Genomic DNA, 24,916 nt, shown 5'->3' on the forward strand with positions numbered 1-24,916 from the left:
GACACCTTTATGTTTGTTTGTCTTTTTCGTGTTTAGTCATGGGGTCAGTTTGTTTTTGGATTTATGAGTTTGAATGCCCCTCTGGTATCTTTCGTCTTTCTTGCGTGGTATTTTAGTTCGTGTTATAATCATTTATACGTTTTGACTGATCGGACAGATCGGACGGATTATTCCATCTGTATATTTGAAACTACCTTATGTAAATCAGAATTAGGCACAAGAAAAATGCTAAAGAGAGAAACAATCTATCTAATCTCTCATTTGTAATACACTTTACACTTAGTCTAGTTTTCCTCATTCAGTACTCAATGAAAGTGTCAAAAAAATTTAGTAAATTTTGTTTCATAAAAAACGAAAAACTAACGGTCATCAATAAACTTGTTTTGACTAGAGATAATCCAGTATTTGTATAAAGCACTTTGATTAAGAAAACAATCATGTAAAGATGATATCTTTGGGATACTTTAATTTCTTATGTACTAATAACACAGAGTTGCTATGTTTGGAGTATTTGGGATTTTTTTCAAAAGACAATTGCTTGTACAATATCCCTCAAAAAACTTACAATTTCGATGTAGCAACATTCCAGTAACGCTTGCATATTACGAGTTGATATGATATTCAAGAATCTGCGAATTCTATCATGAATTGTTTGATAAAGGTTTGTAGTTCACAAGGACGCTATCTACGTTTTTGCAGGTGAGAAGATGGTATTAGTTAGAACTAAAGAAGTCATGATTTGGTTAACCGTTATTAAACAACATCATCACAGATTGCCACAGATATGTTCCATGTGCCGAGTCACAATACATTTTTTCTATATTGTGACTGAACTAGACATACAAATATATCAACGTATGTTTTCTTACAATTAGTAAAACGACGGGTGTATATGTAATGATTAACATGCCGAACACATGCAATGACACTGTGTTTTGTTGGTTTTTTGGGGTTTTGTGTTTATCTATTTTATAATTTAATAGTTTTCAAAAGTTTTTTTTCGTTTTCTCAGTAAAATGTCGTCGGTTTCTTTTTGACATAATAAATTTTATTTTTCCTTTGTAACTCTGTCAGATGTTTGTTTTCAACTTTAAAGTAATAATTGAAGTCATAAAATCAATAAAAAATATCTTTATTCGAGTTCTTTGCAACAAATCAAAGGAATAGAAACAAAGAACACAATCTTCATATGCATACACATCAAAATGTTTTCAATGTTTTTCGTCAGTTCATAATCTTAATTCCAATCACGTCTCTCATATATATCATCCCTATCAGGTCTCTCATATCTATCATCCCAATCCCTACCGTTGTTATTATAGCCTACAAAGAAACAAACACAATACTAAAATTTCGTAACAACATGTACAATATATTGCTTTTCAAAGGCTGTTATTTCAAAATTAAAATTCAGTTGAGGTTAGGTTACATAAAAACACCTGATTACCAATTCTATATTTTTCTAGAAGCATTTAGAAGATTTAATAGTTATTTATCCTCAATGAGATACCTTTAATTAGCAGTTTGCTTCTGTGCATAATCTATTCGTCTAAAGAATTATTTTGAATAAAAAACGTATATTTGTAAAAAAAAAAAAAAGTAAGTCGTGATGCTTCGGACCGTTAATAATAAATAACTTGAGTAAAGAATGCAAGTATAAGGGACGACATCAAAAGATCAATGTAAGATAAAAAAAAAACTTAATTCAAATAGTTTAGGGGTGGGATGGGGGGTGGTTGAACTGCAGCAAGATTTGGTTATCCGACATTGATTTTTACATATATCCATATGGGTCAATCAATTTTTCCCAAATTAAGTTAAGAGGGGGGTGGGGGGGTGTCAGTGAAAAAAACTATATGAATTTAGTTTTTTATCCTTCATTGAACTTTTGATGTCGTCCCTAACTACATTAGACAGTTTAACTGAAATCCCACGAGGTATGTAAAAGCATGACAATTTATTTCAAAATGAATGTATGCACTTAATGGTTCTTCACTTTGGAAATCTATTGATGAGATAACTTATCTAATAGTTGTCAAAGGTACCAAGCTTATAATGTTGTACGCCACACTATAAAATGACAACATAATTGATATTCATGTCAACACCGAAGTGCTGACTACTTGGCTGGTGATACCCCGGTGACGAAACGTCCACCAACAATAGCATCGACCCAGTGGTGTAAATAATATAAAAAGGTACCAGTGTGTCTATAATAAATGTATAGTCACTTTACTTACTTTTAGCACAACAAGTTTGTCTATTCCAGCAGCCACTTACACCTCTCACCACGTAATATCCTCTACCACATCTTCCATTACTGCAATATCCTCCTACGCTACCACAGGTCCTAGCACAACCTTAGAAAACACGTATAAAAAGACAAAATCTACAATATATGTAACGTTTAAGATAACATGTCCAGCACAACATGAGAGAACATGTTTAAAAGATGTATAAGAAAGAAACTAAACTTAATACTATAAGTAAAAACAAAATAAGCGAAAAAATATTAATAGATTATGGAGCTGCTTTTTGAAATATTTCAGTTTTAAAAAATCGCAGGAAAAAGCTGACTCGGAGTTCAACCTTATATTTGAAATTATTCGGGTCTCAGATCGAAAAAAGAAATCAAGAATCGGCTAAAAATCATAAATGACCTTCTATGAGCTATTGAAGTCGTTTATAAAATAAAAAATGGGTGTAATGATGCAATACATGTTACCCTATATTGTAGGAAAAAAACCAAGGAGTCCGAACCTTACACAAATTTCAAAACCTCACCGTAGTACATCCTAAACCAGATATTTTGTAAGAACAATGTTACGCATATGATAAAGTTTATCTGCAAACCCCTTTTTTATCAAGACAATTATTTTTATGAAAATAGCTTCTAATTTGAATATGATTTAAAAGATATATATAACAGAAATGATTTATTTGGGTTGTATAACATTGAGTCCTTGTTTTTAAATGAAGATGTTAGAAAACGGACACGTACAATAATACGTGAAAATATATTAATATTTATAACATAATTATGATTAGTTATCCTAACACGACTAGGGTTATTATATTTTCTACCTTAAACTTCAGACATTCAAATATTTTTAACATAATACACAATATTTAGATAATAATGGTTGATGAAAAGATTATTTTTGCGTTTTTTAATAATTTGATTTTTCAATATAATCACGATAATGTGCTTGATATTTCCGATGCACTATTTATGTAGCTGCTCTACGCCAGTCTTTGATCCAGTTAATTTTAATTACTATTTGCAATTCACAAAATGTTTTCGTAAGCATGTACCCGTACAACCATCCCTTAACTATCATTTAGACTTTTGTGGAAAGTTGTCTTATTAAAAATTGAACTTTATTTTTTGTATTTTAGATGTATAAAGATATATCTTTAAGCCGTAAAATACAAGACAAAAGAAAGAACTAAATTAAAAAAGATTTTAAATATGGACATAAATAAACAAAAAATCAAATTAAAAAGTATCAAATATTCATAATTGAGAAAAATAAAAGAAAAATATGATTAATAAGAACTGGTTTTCGTTATTTATAGGAACACACTATCCCAATGTACAGTAGCAGTCGGAATATTTATTTGACTATGATATATAATGAAGACAAAGGGAAAATGATAATTAAAAAAGCCTTATTAAAACTTACTGAACAGTACACAAGACGCATTTTCTTTTTTAGCGGACTATCAAAAATGATAAAAAAATGATAATAAAACAACGAAAAGATAACCAGACAAGGACTTGGTAAATTGAAGTGTTGCTTAAACCATTTTTACTTGTTCTTACTACCTTCCCGTATACTTATTTAATCTTGTATGGCTTACAAGAAAAACACAAGCATTATGTAGCTATCAACAGAAAGAATTCTTAATTAAACAAAGAATTGATTTAGCGGACATAATTTCGAAAAAAGATGACAATTTGCTAGACATAACTTATTTATTGCTTAATAACTGCCTCCCAATAAAAACAAAAACAAACATACAATCTTACTATGAATATTTAAAAAACTAATAAAAAAATATAAGAAAAGACATGGCAATTATTACAACTACAATTATTTATGTTAAACATAAGGCTTACCTATTCCAATCAATGTTGAAAGAAGAAACACTGTTAGCAGAACCTTCATTGTCGTCATTGTGTTGTGAGTCTATCATCGAAGCTGCTTTCTTATATATGCAAAGACTTGTCAAATATTCCATACTTAATTATTTGACGAGAGTTGTCAAAGCGAATATGTAAATTGCAAAAAATATATGCATCGATCAACAGATCAAGGTAAATAAGTTCAAGAAAAAACAAAATTAACTATAAGGCAAATATTATTATAAAAATGTTTAATGTCCCTTACGTTTGTATATGTTCAGAGAAATAAGTAGAAAAAACAACAAAAGAAAATAGAATTTTCCTCGGAGTTTAGTATTTTTGTTATTTTACTTTAGATAAATTTCATGTGTCCGAAACACTTTACTAGATAAGCACTGATGTTCTCCTCATAAAAGATCATTAATTATTGTAGTGAGTGGTTTATATTGCCAAATAATGAATATGGACCACACAATCCTCGGGAAAACAAACCTCATCTTTTATACTAGTGTTCTGTCATCTTTAGGTTTTAGGAACACTAATACATTGCAAGTAATTTTGTATATTTGTCTTCCGATAAGCAGTACAGCAAATCCATCCATGGTCAACGTTGCATACTATTTGCTCAAAATTTGACATGTATGTATAGCTTGATCAACAAACAAACTCTCTTTCTCTTGTTGCAGAAAAATATATTGTTCCGCAGAAAACATCATAACATCTGCGACGGGCAAACACCTATCTTTATTATTTCAATATCTTGTATATCTATAGAGAAAATTAGAGGGTAGCCTAAGTGTACTTTGAAAGACTATTAGAAAACTATTATAACTTGAAATTGATTAATTATAGATTATTAGGAAAGGTATTCTTTAAAAAGAAGTACAAATTTGTAAATGTATTATAGTGTAATCTGACTAATCCGACACCTGAGTATTCCAACATACTGCTTTAACCGACACATTTTCATGGCCCTAACATATGCCTATCCGTGCAGGGAAAAACCTTAGTATTTCGACACCTGCTTAATCCGACACTTCTTTCAGGCCCCCCAAGTGTGTCGGATTACACAGGTTATACCGTAATTCTTAGCAATAATCATTATTTATTTCAATTGTCTGATAAACAAAGAAAGGTAGTAGGATGGCCTCTATGTACTTAAACCGCAAGGATGAAAAAACCACACACCTGGTACAATAGATAGGTAACGTTGATGATTTGACACACTTTTAAAGATTGATAGTAATTAACAGATTGTCTATATGCATTCTGACTATTGATTTGTTCCTAAAGTGAAATATGACAGTTAGTACATATAACGTGACACAGATAAGCGGTCGTATGCAGACGATATTGCAGTGTAAAAAAGTAAATAAGGCTTAATTATTCAGTGCATGCATTAAATAGCTTCCTTATTACTATTCTATTTTTCAAAACCGCCGTGAAACTTTCTACTCGTGATGAAACCTTACACCGCAATACCGGTTTAAACGGAATAATTAGATTGAATGGACCACAATGTGGTATTTTATAAATTAAATTATAAAATATGATATAATATTAACAAATTATGTAATATAAGGGACAAAAGGAAATGTATATCAACCAAATATCTAATTATTGTGTGACAATCTTATTTTTTCAATTCACACTCAAACGCATGCATTAAAACGTCCAGATAGTTATATCATGTGAATTTATAAATACATAGTAATTCATAATAGTTGTAGAATCATTGTTTATGGAGCACATTAAGTAGCCCAATATTTGTATTTAACGAAACTGTTTACGAAATTACAGTACAAACTTTGGTTTATCTTCATAGTCTTAGAAATGAGATAGTATACGGACACATGATACTTGTTATCATTAACTTAATGGTGTTATGATAAAGATATATGTCCTTGTTTCAACTGCATTTCTTATACGAGAGAAAACTGTCATGGAGTGGTTGAATACTGTCCATTATTTCTGAACCTAACGTGACCCTAGAGAACTATGATAACAAAACGGCGAATGCGTTGACTGGTATAGCACATTTGTTTAATGCAAAACGTTCTTACTCGGGAACCAGCTTAACCAATAAATGAATAATTAAAACCATTTTTTTTTTCATATTTGTATTATTTATATCCCATTAAGAACAAAATGTGGTGGAACATAATGATGGCTCATAACTGCAAACACATGTCAACTGCTATCATTATTGTGTGTCTCCTAAAACCAAACACGTCCTCTGTATGTGGTTAAAATAGGTTGTAAGTGACTCAATTTGAATATATTTGTCAATGTTTGCTGATTTGGCTGAATCTGACATGATGGATGTAGACATTCAGGCCAAACCAACAAGGTTTGACACAATTCTGCAGATAAATACAATGTTCAAATTCACACTGAAGATCCAGAGAGTACATCTGTTAACCTACAATTTAACACCCAATATGTATTTATTGATATAATAGAACATGATATCGAAACCAAATTTTACAGTCAACAAATTAAAAGACTACCAAGAAACTATTGCGCTTCTAAAACAATTTGCTGAAAGTGAAAGTGAAAAACGGAAACAAAAAATGCAAACTATTCAACCAGTTGAATCAGAATCTTTGTAAGTCAACTTCCTTTTGACTGGTCGTACGATTATGGTGGTGTATATGAGCCATCCTCATTGAAATTAATAGTCAGTAAACTGAAGAAAAAAATTATGGTAATGTAATTTTCGGACAACCAACACAGCAGGATGATGAAGAACGACAAGAGGAACTCTTAAGGATGGTCGCTCCTCTTTTTTTTTTGATTTTATGCCAGATTTTCAGAATCCTCTGGTTTTATCCATGTAGTACCATTAACAAATTTTAGCCATTGACCCTTACTTTTCTTTTTATAATTTGATTAAATAAAGTTTAAAAGGTTTTCTGTGAAAATCTTATAAAATCCTTGTTACTTTTTCATCATTGTTGAAAGGAAAAAGGCACCAATGTAAAGTGTATGAAAAATCTAGAGATGTTATTTCCTGCCAAATTTTCAGAGGTGTATACCTCGAAAACAAGCACATTGACCCTATCCTTTTTCATGCTTTTTTAGTTCCTTTATTACCAAACAATCAATTTATAACATTCTTTATAAAAACATTATAGAGTAGCGAACATCTTTAAAGCAAAGCAGAAGGTTTCTTGCATAAAGGCAAACATTTTGCTTTATTTTAAGACTCTCTGGTATATGTTTATTTCATTATTATGCATCTGACTATTAGTTTTCTACCTATATATGATATTTATTTGTCTATCGTGAGTCTTTGTGTTATCTTCCAAATGGCATATCGATTTCCATACAAATCTGTTCAGTTTTGTCTATTGAACTCTTCCTGAATCGCTGTCCTTTTAATAAATGGAATGAAAATATACAATCCATCATCCAGGGGGGGATTGCACAAAAACCCATTGATAATATTTTCTCTACTTCACTAAAATTCCAAATCCTGATTGTTTTGTATACGTTGACTATCTTTAAACGTATTAAGTACACTATAAAATGTATACCCCAAGTGGTATTATTTGCTATTGCATTGCCATCGTCACACCAAATATTAAAAAACAAATGCGTGTTAATCTATTAAATAATACAAAACAATATATATTGTTTATTACCCCATAAGTTGCACGAAAGCACGCAAACAAACTTCAATATAACTGACTTTGAAATTGCTATAACAGCAGATATTTCATTATGATATTTGTACAGGGCCATGCCAGAAATATATTGTTCATTCGTATGAGATACAGAAACAGAAAGAAGTGCATGGATTGCGGATAAATAATCATGTTAAAAAGCGATTTCTAATAAATCACAATTTTTCAACAGAAAAAAAATACAGTTATATATTGTATGTTACCATGCAATAGAATAACCTTGTCGCTTTATGTTTCGTACAAGTACAAATAAATCGACAGCATATGTACATGTATATTGTGGGAAAATATAAAAACAATTATTTGTACGATCTTTAGAAACAGCACAAAAAGCGAAGCTTGTCGAGGGTTTCTCCTGTTTAATTGTCTTTGCCTTATAAAATAAATCTCAAAAAAATAGGTTATGAATATCATTCTGTATTTTGATCTCCTCAACAATATTTAATTAGTTTTTATCTTTTTTAAGACAACATCGGTGGTCTAGAATCGAGAAAAATAATTCATTGGTAATTGTATTCTGCTGTAATAAACTTCCTGAAAAAATGGTACCGTTTGTGTTATTAATGGTCCACAACAGCTTCATGATAATCATGCTTATGTTTTGGCAATAGCTAAACTGAATCTTCTTTTGCACCAATAGTTTGGGTGTTAATGAAAAACTTTAAACAATTTGCATGTCTTTCAGTTATGACAACAATTGACGAAAAAAGTTAAATTAACATTTCTTTAATAATAGAAAGCCTTATCTCATTTCTACAAAGTATAGATAAATCAACATATTATACGTGTAAAATTATAGTTTGAGTTATGAAAAGCTGAAAGGTAAAGCGTGTAAGAAGTATGATTGATTATCGTCTAATTAACACCACTAGACCCGAATGCTTTAATTCAAATTACCCCCATGACCCATTAATATTGCATATTCAAAATCAAATACGAAGTTCAAGATCATTAAAAATAAAAATTCAAAATTGTTTTGCCGAATACTTTTAAGACAGGTTATGCCCGATGAGAGAAATCTTGGGTTTTTCGACATTTCAAGTAACAGTGTTAGCAACTAGGCTTGTGGTACCATTGAGGACGAACGTCCATCAACAGTTAGATCAAGCTGAAGATTTCAATTTCGAAGTAAAACAATTGCATATTAAATACTTATACGAAGATCATTAAAATATTTATGAATAAAAATTAATATCAACACAAACCTGCCTACTATAAAATCTGGAACAAAAACAATTGTTTGACTATTTAACCGATGGAACGCAGTATCATCGAAAATGTCTTTGTCAAACTTATAAAGGAGACCAGGCTGTTGATTACCTTATCTAGACGTGCATCTAGTCTGCATAAGACTCACCATTTGCCCTCGGAAGTTGGAAGGTTACATCGATACCATTTACGTAGTTGAACTATATTTAAACGCTAAAATTCCTAAAAAGATATGTCAAAAAGTGTATGGCAATCTATGACTTTAGCTAGAAAACCTTAGTTTTCCGAATGATTCAACGTTTTAAAAGCAGATTGTTCACGCAAATAGCGTATCAATTATGTTTCATGTCAACACAAACTGTGCATTGAGAAAGTTCGGGTACGAAATAAAATTTAAAACAAATAGTGATTTCTATAGCTAAGGTTAGCTCAAGAGAGAGAAGTTCATAAATCCTAGAGAAAATATGTCCGGCTATTTTAACCAAATGACAGTGTCATCGATCAAGCAAAGATACACGGCATATAATTTACTATGCCAGACACGATATTGTTTTGCGCAAGACGCCTCGACATAAAACAGTTAAACAGGATAAATCATATACGTAGTTAAATTTAAATTGAAAATTTTAATTTAAATAGAAAAACGAAAATTCTTTGAAAAGTAAAACAAATAATTAATAAGTCAGGTTCTATCTTTTATTCAAAATATTCATACAATTCGCTTCAGTCTTTCGAGTTATGTTTAGTAGATTTGCAGACAAGTCAGTGTGTTTTTAATGTTAACATGTGATAGCCGGCACTGAACAACTAAACATATACTTAAACAAATATTAATTGACTTCAAGCGAATTGCTTGAACGGAATTGATTTTTATCGGAATAATCGGTCTGGGAATTGACTAAAATCAGTCTGGGAATTGACTAAAATCAGTCTGGGAATTGACTAAAATCAGTCTGGAAATTGACTAAAATCAGTCTGGAAATTCACTATAAATATCCTGCCATTTCCCCTCTGTGTTTTTGTTTTTTATGTTTTATGCTTTGTATCCATATGACACAACTGGTTTGAAAAGTTTGTTTAATGTTGTAATGTAACACCGCTGTTTCTGTATTTAGGAGGGTTTGCGCCATCAATCTAGTTTAACCCCGCCACATTCTCTGTGTGTCTATCCCAAGTCAGGAGTCTATAATTCAGTGGTTGTCGTTTGTTGCTGTATGTCATGTTTGTTTTTTCGTTCATAATTTTGTTCATAAATGTTAGTTTTCTCGTATGAATTGTTTGAATTTGTTTATATTTGCCAATTCAGGTCCTTTAAAAGCTGATTATGCTGTTTGGATTTTACTTTCATGTCGACCAAAATAATGTGCCTACTAGTAGACTGTTGAAACATTAGAAACCAAAGAATGTATTTAAAACGCTTCCAAAAGAAGAAATCCATAAAAACCTGACGAAACAAAACTTTATCAACCAAGTAACCACAGCAACAAAATGTCCGCCAGCAGAGTCTTCGACCAAAATATTCATCAAGGATACCTGGCCTTTAAGTTGGTAAAATATTTAACTAATAGACATATATCATTTAATAGTAACAAAACATTAATCGAATCAGTTACGGATATATTTGACAGACTGACCATAAGTCGTTGAATAAAAAAAATTCACCACTTAATTATCAACAGCTATCAATCAGTCCATATCACTTTTCCAACTAAATGATGGATTTAAACTGTCTGATCTGTATTAACGTAAGGGTGTGCGATGCAGTAAGAGAGATGTTTTTACGGTATACAAAATGGCATAATGGTAAAAAACAATAATCATGTTTGCAAATGTGGTACAACTTCCAATGAGACAACTAAGCATATTGAACAAAAGGATATTGATGTAAGGTTTAAATTCATCTTTATGTATCTCAAATTGATTGATTATTATAATTTGAAAGGTTAAGAAATTTATCGATTTTGTAGGGTTTTTTTTCGATTAAGTACCAGTGACAAAAACAACAATAAACCAAGCCAGTGTTTGCCAATTTTATTTAAGCTATGCCGCTTTGTCCGACGAATATCACTGTAAACAACTTAAACTTAAGAAAAATAGAATATCATATATCGTTTTCATACCTTTACAGTCTAATTTGTAACTATTGTCATTATGTATTACAAGAATTGAGTCGAAAATAAAAGCTCATTTGTTTTTATTCTGAATGTTTATGATGACCGTTTAACAACAATGATTTTGTTGTGACGTTTTAAATAACACTAAGAATGTATTTCTCATAAATAGTAAAAATGCAAGATCCTGCATTTTAAGTAATTCTTACAAGAGAATATAGGCATCAACTAAAATAAAAGATGAAACTCTCATTATATTCACAGAAGTTAGCAGGTCTTTAGAGGAAGTTTACATATAAATTTGTAAAAAAAAATGTTATTTAAAGAATTTAGCAGGACCCTCCAGATCACAGAGCACTTCGGTTGTTTTATTTTGTGTTTTCGTATAGATAAGTCCTTTGGTTTTCTTGGTTTTTATGTTGTTGTTTGTCTTTTTTATTCCAAGGCGTTGTCAGTTTACTTTCATCCAATGAAGTCCAATTGGTATCTGTCGCCGCTATTTGAAGTCCTTGAGAACTACGATCATAGAATTCTAGTGATAATGTCCGCCTATATGTAATGTAATAACCATAACGGTACCAATTTATCTGCACCAGATGCGCCTTTCGACAATACATGTCTCTTCAGTGATGCTCGTGGCCAAAATATTTGAAATCCAAAGCTTGTATAAAAGATGAAGAGCTATGATCCAAAAGGTCAAAAACGTATAGCCAAATCCGTTAAAGGAGTAAGAGCTTTGCATGAGAGATATACATTCCTTAATTTATAATGATTTCTAACATTTTGTAACAGCAAATTTTAATTAAACAAAAAATCCGTATTTTCAAGCCAGTACCGAAGTACCCTCGGGGACTAACAGTTCAACAGCAGAGGCATCGACCAAATGGTAGTAATAACAATAACGGTACCAATTTATCTGCACCAGATGCGCATTTCGACAATACATGTCTCTTCAGTGATGCTCGTGGCCAAAATATTTGAAATCCAAAGCTTATATAAAAGATGAAAAGCTATAATCCAAAAGGTTCAAAAAGTATAGACAAATCCGTAAAATGAATCAGAGCTTTGCATGAGAGATATACATTCCTTAATTTATAATGATTTCTAACATTTTGTAACAGCAAATTTTAATAACACAAAAAATCCGTATCATACACCACATCTTCCTATATCTATTTGACCACAAATACATATCAATACGTATGCTTGTTTTCATAAAACAGAATGCGTTAACCAACATGCATTAACTACACAAAATATTAATAATACGTTTACTTGTTTTCATCATTATCATACCACAAAATTAAGTTTAGATATTGTTTTTAAATAAAATCTTTTGAATAGTGTAACCGTTACAGTATACGTTATACGTCAAATTATGTTCGATTTGAAAGAAATATTATACTATTATAGACATTGCCATGTTTGATACGTATAAAGTCTACCACTGCATCGAGTGTGATACGATATTTATCCACTGTAGAAAGTTAAATTTTCAAATCTTAAACGAGCGTTTTAAATGTTTAATATTTAACTGTTGAGATTGGATGAATATCGCATGGTTTAATCTGCTTTCCTGATGATTTTTAGTCGATAGTCGATATGCAGAGAATCTTATTTTTTCTCTTCGACGACCTGCAAACACCTGCGTTATTTCCATGTAACGGCATTAAGCATGGTAGCAGTGTATGGGCTGCATTAATTCTTCTATTAAGCTTTCTGTCATTTTGTAAATAAAGAGGAAGCTTTCTGCTGTTTTGTACATTAAGAGGACGATTTCTCTACTTCGTACATAAAGAGGAATGTTTCTGCTATTTCATACATAAAGAGGAATCTTTCTGCTATTTTGTACATACAGAGGAAGCTTTCTGCTATTTTGTACATAAAGAGGAAGCTTTCTGTTACTTCGTACATAAAGAGGAAGCTTTCTGCTATTTTGTACATAAAAAGGAAGCTTTCTGCTATTTTGTTTATAAAGAGGAAGCTTTCTGCTATTTCGTACATAAACAGGAAGCTTTCTGCTATTTTGTACATAAAAAGGAAGCTTTCTGCTATTTTGTTTATAAAGAGGAAGCTTTCTGCTATTTCGTACATAAAGAGGAAGCTTTCTGCTATTTCGTACATAAAGAGGAATATTCTGCTATTTTGTACATAAAAAGGAAACTTTCTGCTATTTTGTACATAAAGAGGAAGCTTTCTGCTATTTTGTACATAAAGAGGAAGCTTTCTGCTATTTTGTACATAAAGAGGAAGCTTTCTGCTATTTTGTACATAAAAAGGAAGCTTTCTGCTATTTTGTTTATAAAGAGGAAGCTTTCTGCTATTTCGTACATAAAGAGGAATATTCTGCTATTTTGTACATAAAAAGGAAGCTTTCTGCTATTTTGTACATAAAGAGGAATATTCTGCTATTTTGGACATAAAAAGGAAGCTTTCTGCTATTTTGTACATAAAGAGGAAGCTTTCTGCTATTTTGTACATAAAGAGGAAGCTTTCTGCTATTTTGTACATAAAGAGGAAGCTTTCTGCTATTTCGTACATAAAGAGGAAGCTTTCTGCTATTTTGTACATAAAGAGGACAATTTCTGCTATTTCGTACATAAAGAGGAAGCTTTCTTCTTCTCTGTACATAAAGAGGAAGCTTTCTGCTATTTTGTACATAAAGAGGACGATTTCTGCTTTTTCGTGCATAAAGAGGAAGCTTTCTGCTATTTTGTACATAAAGAGTAAGCTTTCTGCTATTTTGTACATAAAGAGGATGATTTCTGCTATTTCGTCCATAAAGAGGAAGTTTTCTGCTATTTTGTACATAAAGAGGAAGTTTTCTGCTATTTCGTACAAAAAGAGGAAACTTTCTGCTATTTTGGTACATAAAGATGACGATTTCTGCTATTTTATTACATAAAGATGACGATTTCTGCTATTTCGTACATAAAGAGGAATCTTTCTGCTATTTCGTACATAAAGAGGAAGTTTTCTGCTATTTTGTACATAAAGAGGAAGCTTTCTGCTATTTTGTACATAAAGAGGACGATTTCTGCTATTTCGTACATAAAGAGGAAGTTTTCTGCTATTTTGTACATAAAGAGGAAGTTTTCTGCTATTTCGTACATAAACAGGAAGCTTTCTGCTATTTTGTACAAAAAGAGGAAGCTTTCTGCTATTTCGTACATAAAGAGGAAACTTTCTGCTATTTTGTACATAAAAAGGAGCTTTCTGCTATTTTGTACATAAAGAGGAAGCTTTTTTCTTTTATGTACATCAAGAGGAAAGTTTCTGCTATTTTGTACATAAAATGGAAGCTTTCTGCTATTTTGTACATAAAGAAGAAGCTTTCTGTTATTTCGTACAAAAAGAGGAAACTTTCTGCTATTTTGGTACATAAACATGAAGCTTTCTGCTATTTCGTACATAAAGAGGAAACTTTCTGCTATTTTGTACATAAAGAGGACGATTTCTGCTATTTCGTACATAAAGAGGAAGTTTTCTGCTATTTTGTACATAAAGAGGAAGCTTTCTGCTATTTTGTACATAAAGAGGAAGCTTTTAGCTATTTTGTACATAAAGAGGAAGCTTTCTGCTATTTTGTACATAAAAAGGAAGCTTTCTGCTGTTTTGTTTATAAAGAGGAAGCTTTCTGCTATTTCGTACATAAAGAGGAATATTCTGCTATTTTGTACATAAAAAGGAAGCTTTCTGCTATTTTGTACATAAAGAGGAAGCTTTCTGCTATTTTGTACATAAAGAGGACAATTTCTGCTATTTCGTACATAAAGAGGAAGCTTTCTTCTGCTCTGTACATAAAGAGGAAGCTTTCTGCTAATTTGTACATAAAGAGGACGATTTCTGCTATTTCGTACATAAAGAGGAAGTTTTCTGCTATTTTGTACATAAAAAGGAAGCTTTCTGCTATTTTGTTTATAAAGAGGAAGCTTTCTGCTATTTCGTACACAAAGAGGAAGCTTTCTGCTATTTCGTACATAAAGAGGAATATTCTGCTATTTTGTACATAAAAAGGAAGCTTTCTGCTATTTTGTACATAAAGAGGAAGCTTTCTGCTATTTTGTACATAAAGAGGAAGTTTTCTGCTATTTCGTACATAAAGAGGAAGCTTTCTGCTATTTTGTACATAAAGAGGACAATTTCTGCTATTTCGTACATAAAGAGGAAGCTTTCTTCTGCTCTGTACATAAAGAGGAAGCTTTCTGCTAATTTGTACATAAAGAGGACGATTTCTGCTATTTCGTACATAAACAGGAAGCTTTCTGCTATTTTGTACATAAAAAGGAAGCTTTCTGCTATTTTGTTTATAAAGAGGAAGCTTTCTGCTATTTCGTACACAAAGAGGAAGCTTTCTGCTATTTCGTACATAAAGAGGAATATTCTGCTATTTTGTACATAAAAAGGAAGCTTTCTGCTATTTTGTACATAAAGAGGAAGCTTTCTGCTATTTTGTACATAAAGAGGAAGCTTTCTGCTATTTCGTACATAAAGAGGAAGCTTTCTGCTATTTTGTACATAAAGAGGATGATTTCTGATATTTCGTACATAAAGAGGAAGTTTTCTGCTATTTTGTACATACAGAGGAAGTTTTCTGCTATTTCGTACATAAAGATGAAGCTTTCTGCTATTTCGTACATAAAGAGGAAACTTTCTGCTATTTTGTACATAAAAAGGAGCTTTCTGCTATTTCGTACATAAAGAGGAAGCTTTTTTCTTTTATGTACATAAAGAGGAAACTTTCTGCTATTTTGTACATAAAAAGGAAGCTTTCTGCTATTTTGTACATAAAGAAGAAGCTTTCTGCTATTTCGTACAAAAAGAGGAAACTTTCTGCTATTTGGTACATAAAGATGACGATTTCTGCTATTTTGGTACATAAAGATGACGATTTCTGCTATTTCGTACATAAAGAGGAATCTTTCTGCTATTTCGTACATAAAGAGGAAGTTTTCTGCTATTTTGTACATAAAGAGGAAGCTTTCTGTTATCTTGTACATAAAGAGGACGATTTCTGCTATTTCGTTCATAAAGAGGAAGTTTTCTGCTATTTTGTACATAAAGAGGAAGTTTTCTGCTATTTCGTACATAAACAGGAAGCTTTCTGCTATTTTGTACATAAAGATGAAGCTTTCTGCTATTTCGTACATAAAGAGGAAACTTTCTGCTATTTTGTACATAAAAAGGAGCTTTCTGCTATTTTGTACATAAAGAGGAAGCTTTTTTCTTTTATGTACATAAAGAGGAAACTTTCTGCTATTTTGTACATAAAAAGGAAGCTTTCTGCTATTTTGTACATAAAGAAGAAGCTTTCTGCTATTTCGTACAAAAAGAGGCAACTTTCTGCTCTTTTGGTACATAAAGATGACGATTTCTGCTATTTCGTACATAAAGAGGAATCTTTCTGCTATTTTGTACATAAAGAGGACGATTTCTGTTATTTCGTACATAAAGAGGAAGTTTTCTGCTATTTTGTACATAAAGAGGAAGCTTTCTGCTATTTTGTACATAAAGAGGAAGCTTTCTTTCTCTCTGTACATAAGGAGGAAGTTTTCTGCTATTTTGTACATAAAGAGGAAGCTTTCTGCTATTTCGTACATAAAGAGGAAACTTTCTGATATTTTGTACATAAAAAGGAAGCTTTCTGCATTTTTGTACATAAAGAAGAAGCTTTCTGCTATTTCGTACAAAAAGAGAAAACTTTCTGCTCGTCTTACATGAAGAGGAAGCTTTTTGCTATTTTCTACATAAAGAGGAAGCTTTCTGCTATTTTCTACATAAAGAGGAAGCTTTCTGCTATTTTGTACATAAAGAGGACGATTTCTGCTATTTCGTACATAAAGAGGAAGTTTTCTACTATTTTGTACCTCAAGAGGAAGCTTTCTGCTATTTCGTACATAAAGAGGAAACTTTCTGATATTTTGTACATAAAAAGGAAGCTTTCTGCTATTTTGTACATAAAGAAGAAGCTTTCTGCTATTTCGTACAAAAAGAGAAAACTTTTTGTTCGTCTTACATGAATAGGAAGCTTTCTGCTATTTTGTACATAAAGAGGACAATTTCTGCTATTTCGTACATAAAGAGGAAGTTTTCTGCTATTTTGTACATAAAGAGGAAGCTTTCTGCTATTTCGTATATGAAGAAGAAACTTTCTGCTATTTTGGTACATAAAGAGGAAGCTTTTTGCTATTTCGTACATAAAGAGGACGATTTCTGCTATTTCGTACATAAAGAGGAAGTTTTCTGCTATTTTGTACATAAAGAGGAAGCTTTCTGCTATTTTGTACATAAAGAGGAAGCTTTCTGCTATTTTTTACATAAAGAGGAGCTTTCTGCTATTTTGTACATAAAGAGGACGATTTCTTCTATTTTGTACATAAAGAGGAAGCTTTCTTCTTCTCTGTACATAAGGACGAAGCTTTCTGCTATTTCGTACATAAAAAGGAAACTTTCTGCTATGTTGTACATAAAGAGGAAGCTTTTTTCTTTTATGTACATAAAGAGGAAGCTTTCTGATATTTTGTACATAAAAAGGAAGCTTTCTGCTACTCATCTGCTGCAGATGATATTTTGATACCATGGCTGCATTTTGGTTTATGCATATGATGCATGTAAATAGAAAACAACATTTGTTGAAGATAGAGTATGCCCGATCAAGTAGATCGCAGTGTAAATGGTTATTGGGTTGTGATAAAATAGCTGAAGGTACTTTCTTTAACTTTGAAAGATTATAGGCTATAGCATGTCGTTTCGGCCAAGTACAGAAACAGTTAGGTCATATTCGATTATTCTTATAAAAAAAATCCAGGCCAGGCGTGGATAGTCATTTATATATAATAAAAAAGGGGGGTATTAACCCAGGGGAATATTGCCTAGCTGCAGGAGAAAGGGGATTCAACCACATGTCACTATACACCTAAGGCCACACCAATTTGATTCCTTGTTCGACGGACCCGCCCGCACCTATTTTTTCAAAACAGAATATTTTTATTTTTTTTTCTATTCCCGCTTCCCGCATCCGGAAATGTAATCATGTCCATTTCCCGCACCGTTTTTTTTTTTGGTAAATATTATAAAAAGATATCAACATTTGTTTTTAAAATCACAGTCTAACCTGTATATAACGATTTTAAACATAAAAGCACCCCACCACACTGTGTAAATATCTGTGAGAACATTTGTTTTAGCATGAAACCTATTTATCAAAAGTGAGAGTGCTCCGATGTAAATTTATAACAGCGGGAATACCTGTAAAGAACAAAAAATTGGTTTCTTTCCCCCTTACTTATATTCCCTATCAAAAAGTGTTCGTTGTTAGAATAAAGTACAAAGAACTTCTGAATGATTTGCCTTCAACTGCAATTATATTGTATGCTGGCGAAACAAATTATCCATAGCCGCTGTATGTTTATGCACCTGTCCTGATTGATTCAGGGGCCTGTCGTTTAGCAGTTATCATTTGTTGATGTGGTTCATTGGTATTTTCCGGTTCGGATATATAAATTAGATCGTTGGTTTTCCTGTTCGAATTGTGTACGCTAATAATTTTGGGGTCCTTTTTAGCTTGCTGTTTGGTCTGTATCAAAGCCCTGTGTAAAAGGCCGTACTTTGACCTGTGTTTGTTATTATCAGGTTGAGAACAACCCTCCCTCAGACAAGGGGTCATTTTACTGATGTAGAAAAGAAAATAGAAATACCAAGGATTTGTATAGTTCTTCTATACAAAACCTTTGAAAACTTAGAATTTTGTACTCAAAAAGAGGAAAGTTACATAATATGTTAAACAACTTTTTCTAAAAGAGGGGTCCACTTATTTTGAATAATATTAAACTGTTAAAGTAAATGTGTTGACATGGTTAAAGTCCAGGAATATTACAAAAATTCTTGGACATGTTTTGACCATTTAATACCAGATAGATATATAGTTCTTTGAGAAAATATGAGCCCTTTTGAACAAACAAATATATATATTATATTTTATATTGATCCCTCATAAAACATGTAAAAGGGATATTTATAAAATTAAGGGGTTGCCCCAAAACTGATTATGACTTGGATTGAGAATTGTCTCATTGTCAGTTACACATACATAGACCAGATTTAATTATTTCTTGGTGAACAGGGAAAAAATACTTCAGAAATTAAAGAAATGTCAAAGTACAAGTGATAAATCAAGTTTTAATATTGTCAAAACCTACTATTTTATGTTTACAAAAAAAAATTATAATCGCTCGCCTTTACTTTTCAAGCTTCGCCTCAAAAATTTTCAAATTAAATATTTTCTTTTCTCATCACTTGGCTTCCGTCGCGTTTACTTTTACAAAAATCTTCTCATCTGAAACTACTGGGCCAAATTAAACCAAACTTGGCCACAATCATCATTTGTGTATCTAGTTTTAAAAATGTGTCCAATGACACGGCCAACCAACCAAGATGGCCGCAATGGCCAAAAATAGAACATAGGGGTAAAATGCAGTTTTTGGCTTATAACTCAAAAACCATTGAATGCATTTAGAGCAAATCTGACATGGGGTAAAATTGTTTATCAGGTCAAGATCTACCTGCCCTGAAATTTTCAGATGAATCGGACAATCCGTTCCGGGGCCGTTGTTGGGTTGCATGCTGCTTCTAAATTGGTATTTTTAAGGAATTTTTGCAGTTTTTGGTTGATATCTTGAATAGTATTTATGATAAATATAAGTTGTAAACAGCAAATATAAGTGATATTGTTGTCTTTTTTCAAAACTACCTCTACCATTTTTTTGGGGGAAAATGCATCGTTTTTTTGGAGAAATTGGGAAATTTTGAGATATATTTAACCGGAAAGGAACATTAGTGGTAGGGGAAAGAAACGGATACAATGACGGTATTTAATACATTGAAAACCATGTGTGTTATAAACACCCCGATGATTTGAATCAGAATCCCTGATCTCAAAAACGCTTTCATTATATCAAAATAATAACATGAATATGAAATTTACGTATCATTACTTACTGATGCCATCACTGTTTGGGAAAAATGTACAACTTATTGGGAGGAATTCTAAGCCATTTTATTTTGTAATTGGGAATTTTCTCTAGGGGATCAGGGGTAATTTTAGGCTAACAATATCACTATATATGTTCAGCTAAGTAAGATAGATCTACAAATAACTCTGTATGACCAAAATTGTCAATTGACCCCTTAAAGAGTTATTGCCCTTTTACAATGTTTAGGACAGTTTTACACAATTTGTTTATCATGTTTTCTATTTTTAAAAAATCTTTTCCTCTAAAACTGCTGAACCAAATCCAAAAACTGCATTTTCAAACACTTATTAATAAACATTAAACCAAAAAAACATTCTATGATGAAATTGGACACCTAAACTCTTTAAATAAACGAAAGATAAATGCAAAAAATCAAGGTGAGCGATTCAGGCTCTTCAGAGCCTTTTGTTTTTATAATCTTAGATATCTAATACTTATAATTATGATTTTAACCTTATTTTACATGATTTTCGAAGCATCAGTAAATTCAGGTGAGCCACACAGGCTCTTTAATTAAAACCTCTACTTTTCAATTATTACACATTTTGATCTATAAACATGAGAAATTCACATTTATACTTTTTTTCATACTTTCACTTGAAAGATGAAGTGGACCAATCTGAACATGCTGAATAAATCAATCTCAAAATAACTTTCATTAGTTGATATTACAAATTTTTCTTTTCATAGGTGACCTTAGGATTGGTGTAGTTCATGATACTTGGCCTTGGACCCAATGGTTCCATTTTGATTGTTTTTGGGGAGATGACTTTGAAGAATTTTATAAGAATAATAGAGGTAAAGTGATAGGTGTTGATATTGAGGATTTAATGGACGGCTACAGGTCTATAAGCGAGGATGATCAGCAAAAGGCAGTTGAATCTCTTGAAGAATGGATTGATATTTGTAAAGCTTTTCACGGCGGGGATGAAGATGAAGATGATGGCAATTCGGTTGCGACAGAAGTTGAAAATCAGGCTGATACATCAGGAAATAACGGGAATGGGAGTAACAAAAACAAAGAAAATGTACCAAACAACCAAAATGGGAATAAAACACCAGGAAATGACATTAATGGGAATGTCATAAACAAAGAAATTTTGCCAAACAACCAAAATGGGAATAAAACACCAGGAAATGACAATAATGGGAATGTCAAGAATAAAGAAAATATGCCAAAGGTCCAAAACGGGTATAAAACCTCTGGGAAGGATGAAAAGAAAGTTTTGATCACCAAAAGAGTTGCTGAAACTTCAACTTTAAATCAAGGGTTGAAAACAGCGATTGATCCTGTGCCAAAAGTACCTGAAAAGAAAATTAGGATCCTGAATTCCTTTGTTGGATTCCTTTAGATATCTATAGATGTAAGATTTGACCTGATCTAAAAATGTTAAAATTTATTTAGTTAATACTTTTTTTGTGTATTATTGACAATGTTGTTCATGTAGTATTACTAATTCATTGATTTCACCTGACTGGACATGGTTTTCAACAGCTGTATAAATGATTATCTTGTGTTTATATTGTCACAATACTTATATATTTAGCTGCAATGAATATATTTGATCACCAGTTAAATCATGGAAATGCTTTATTTTTAAAGATTAATTGAACTGATACTATATTTTGCAAGTGTAAGGAGACAAAAAAAATTAATCAAAAGAGAATTTTTCAAGTTAACTTTTGATTCTGAATCTTTAAAGCATTTCCTCTACAATTAATTCTTTCAGAAGAAAAGGGGAGATAATTTCTAAATTTTTGTCTAGGTTTAAGAATTTTTTTTATAATGTTATTTATTTTTTTACAATTCAATGAATTCTAATAAATTATTGTAGATTAATTTTCTTAACACAACATACATGTAGCTTAATTAATACACCATTTGCACACTCTAACTTACCATCTTTGTTCAGTGTTTGTGAAAGCTGAAGTACTTGACTAACGAAATTCAGGCAGGTCCACCAATTTTGAGTGTGTTTTGAGTTTCTGATGTCCCACTTAAAAGTTTGTGGTGTTATACTTATTCTTTTACAGGCCAGCTGGAATAAGTTTCACAAAAATTTTGCAACTAAAATTGGTCATTATAGCAGTAAGTCTTAACTTTAACATGTTTCTAAATGTGCTGGAATCAATTTCTGTTGTCACTTTTTTTGTGAAACTCATTCCTGGTATTTAGTATGCAGGTTCCATTGTATATTTATATCTGAGATTGAACCATATAATTTTTTGTAATTTTGTAATAATTTATACATACATCTATGAAAAAATTTGATGGCAAAAATGTTCTGTAAATACTCGCTGGAACACCAGATTTTCAGTCTACATGTTCCTAAATAATGACCAATAAGTTGTAGGACATGCATAATGGTGGTTCTAAACACCTTTACAAGAATTATTTGGGCTCATTTAATTTTCATAATATTTTCATAAGATATTTACCTTGACCCTTAGACAAAAATGTTTAAATTTCAAAAAATTTGAACAACAAACTTTACTGGAAAAAATTCATTGAATATATACCAATTTGACAAACATAAATTTTAAATCATTTTTTTGTGACAAGAGCAACTGCAACCTAAAAGTAAATGGTTGACAAGGTCAGTACAATTGATAGTCATCTTTTCTGGATGAATTTTTCTGTTTTTATCTGATATTAGAGTAGAAAGCTTAATATTTCCTTAAACATGTTAAACATTAGAACATGATTTAAACATTCAGTTGATTTTTATACGCCCGTCGTCTTTTAGACGGGGCGTATTATGGTATACCGTTGTCCGTCCGTCCGTCTGCCCGTCCGTCCGTCTGTCTGTCCGTCCGTCCGTCTGTCCGTCCGTCCGTCGTCCACACTTCGGACAATAACTCAAAAACGCTTTCACCAATTTCCATGAAACTTAAGTGAATTGTTTATATCTATTGACGTAAGCTCCCTTTCGTTTTTTTTTTTAATATGGGGCTTTATTCATAAAAAAGGGGGATTTTCAACACTTCGGACAATAACTCAAAAAAGCTTTCACCAATGTCCATGAAACTTTGGTGAATTGTTTATATCTATTGAAGTAAGCTCCCTTTCAATTTTTTTAAATTTCAGATTTTAAGTTTTGGATTTATGGGGCTTTATTCATAAAAAAAGGGGGATTTTCAACACTTCGGACAATAACTCAAAAAGGCTTTCACCAATGTCCATGCAACTTTGGTGAATTGTTTATGTCTATTGATGTAAGCTCCCTTTCAATTTTTATAAATTTCAGATTTTAAGTTTTGGATTTATGGGGCTTTATTCATAAAAAAGGGGGATTTTCAACCTTTGGACAATAACTCAAAAAGGCTTTCACCAATGTCCATGAAACTTTGGTGAATTGTTTATATCTATTGATGTAAGCTCCCTTTCAATTTTTATAAATTTCAGATTTTAAGTTTTGGATTTATGGGGCTTTATTCATAAAAAAAGGGGGATTTTCAACACTTCGGACAATAACTCAAAAAGGCTTTCACCAATGTCCATGAAACTTTGGTGAATTGTTTATGTCTATTGATGTAAGCTCCCTTTCAATTTTTATAAATTTCAGATTTGAAGTTTTGGATTTATGGGGCTTTATTCATAAATAAAATGGAGATTTTCAACACTTCGGACAATAACTCAAAAAGGCTTTCACCAATGTCCATGAAACTTTGGTGAATTGTTTATACCTATTGATGTAAGCTCCCTTTCCATTTTGATAAATTTTAGATTTTACGTTTTCTTAAGTAATGAATTTTTATACTTAAAAAAGGGGGATTTTATGAAACTTTGGTGAATATATTAATGTAACATCCCTTTTGATTTGTATATATATTTATAGTTGATCATATAAATTCATTTAAAGCATAAAAGACAAGTTAAAAGAGCAACGGGCGTATCATGCGCTAAAGCGCAGCCCTTTATTACAAAGTTATCTCCCTTTAGTGTTGTATATCACTTTGAGTCCTTGATTATAATTTCAGAATTGGTCAATTATCAAAGCCTTTGATTTAAAAAGATAAGAAAAGAAATTGATATACATGATATAAGTTGCCAAAAAATATTCAGATATTTAAACTTTCACATTTCAAAAGAGCAGTATATTGGGTTGTAATTTTTTCATAAAACATGTACAATAGTAATCTGATATTAGTGTGTTTTTGATTGTATCATTGGAATGAATGTTGTTGTTTTATACTACAGAATAGACTGTTGCCACATGTTGCACCTTCAGAGAGCACATGGCTTTGGAAAGATAATATTTTCAGGTACAATGTTATCTGTTGCATTTATGAAATATATATTACATCAGGAATGTAATCAAAAAATGAATTAAAATGCTTATATATTTATGCAAGGAAATAAGTATTCAGTAACGGTATCAATTTTTCAGTTTCCTAGTTGTAATTTTTTTAGTTGTTTAAGTTTCAATGTAAAAAAGTATTATAAATTATAATGATATGATATACAATGTATTTGTTTGTTTTTTATACACCTACTTTAAATAAGTGGGATTATACTGTTTTACCTCTGTCTGTCCCTCCATTGGTCAAGCCATCCCATGAATAATTTTCGTCGCATTTACAAGTATATTACAGTACAAGGATTTTGTTTCAGTGTTTATATGAGTCAGGCTCAGCGTTACCATGTGCTGCATTTTCAGATTCATCACTCAACAAATTAATGTTTACTTTATGCTTTTAGCGGGAAGGAGTATGATATTTGATTAGTGGCTCACAGATTCATTT

The 24,916-nt window shown here is 31.5% G+C and overlaps 1 long non-coding RNA gene across 1 annotated transcript; it reads right to left on the bottom strand.

The window, feature by feature from the left end:
* Window positions 1-1,115: 1,115 nt before the first annotated feature.
* LOC143049008 (uncharacterized) lies at window positions 1,116-4,238 on the bottom strand. Its single transcript, XR_012969990.1, has 3 exons — window positions 4,124-4,238; window positions 2,241-2,360; window positions 1,116-1,323 (listed from the first exon to the last, which is right to left on the bottom strand). It is a non-coding gene; the product is annotated as an uncharacterized LOC143049008 (long non-coding RNA).
* Window positions 4,239-24,916: the final 20,678 nt, after the last annotated feature.

Source organism: Mytilus galloprovincialis, chromosome 10, assembly GCF_965363235.1.
Source record: "Mytilus galloprovincialis chromosome 10, xbMytGall1.hap1.1, whole genome shotgun sequence".
NCBI lineage: Eukaryota > Metazoa > Mollusca > Bivalvia > Mytilida > Mytilidae > Mytilus > Mytilus galloprovincialis.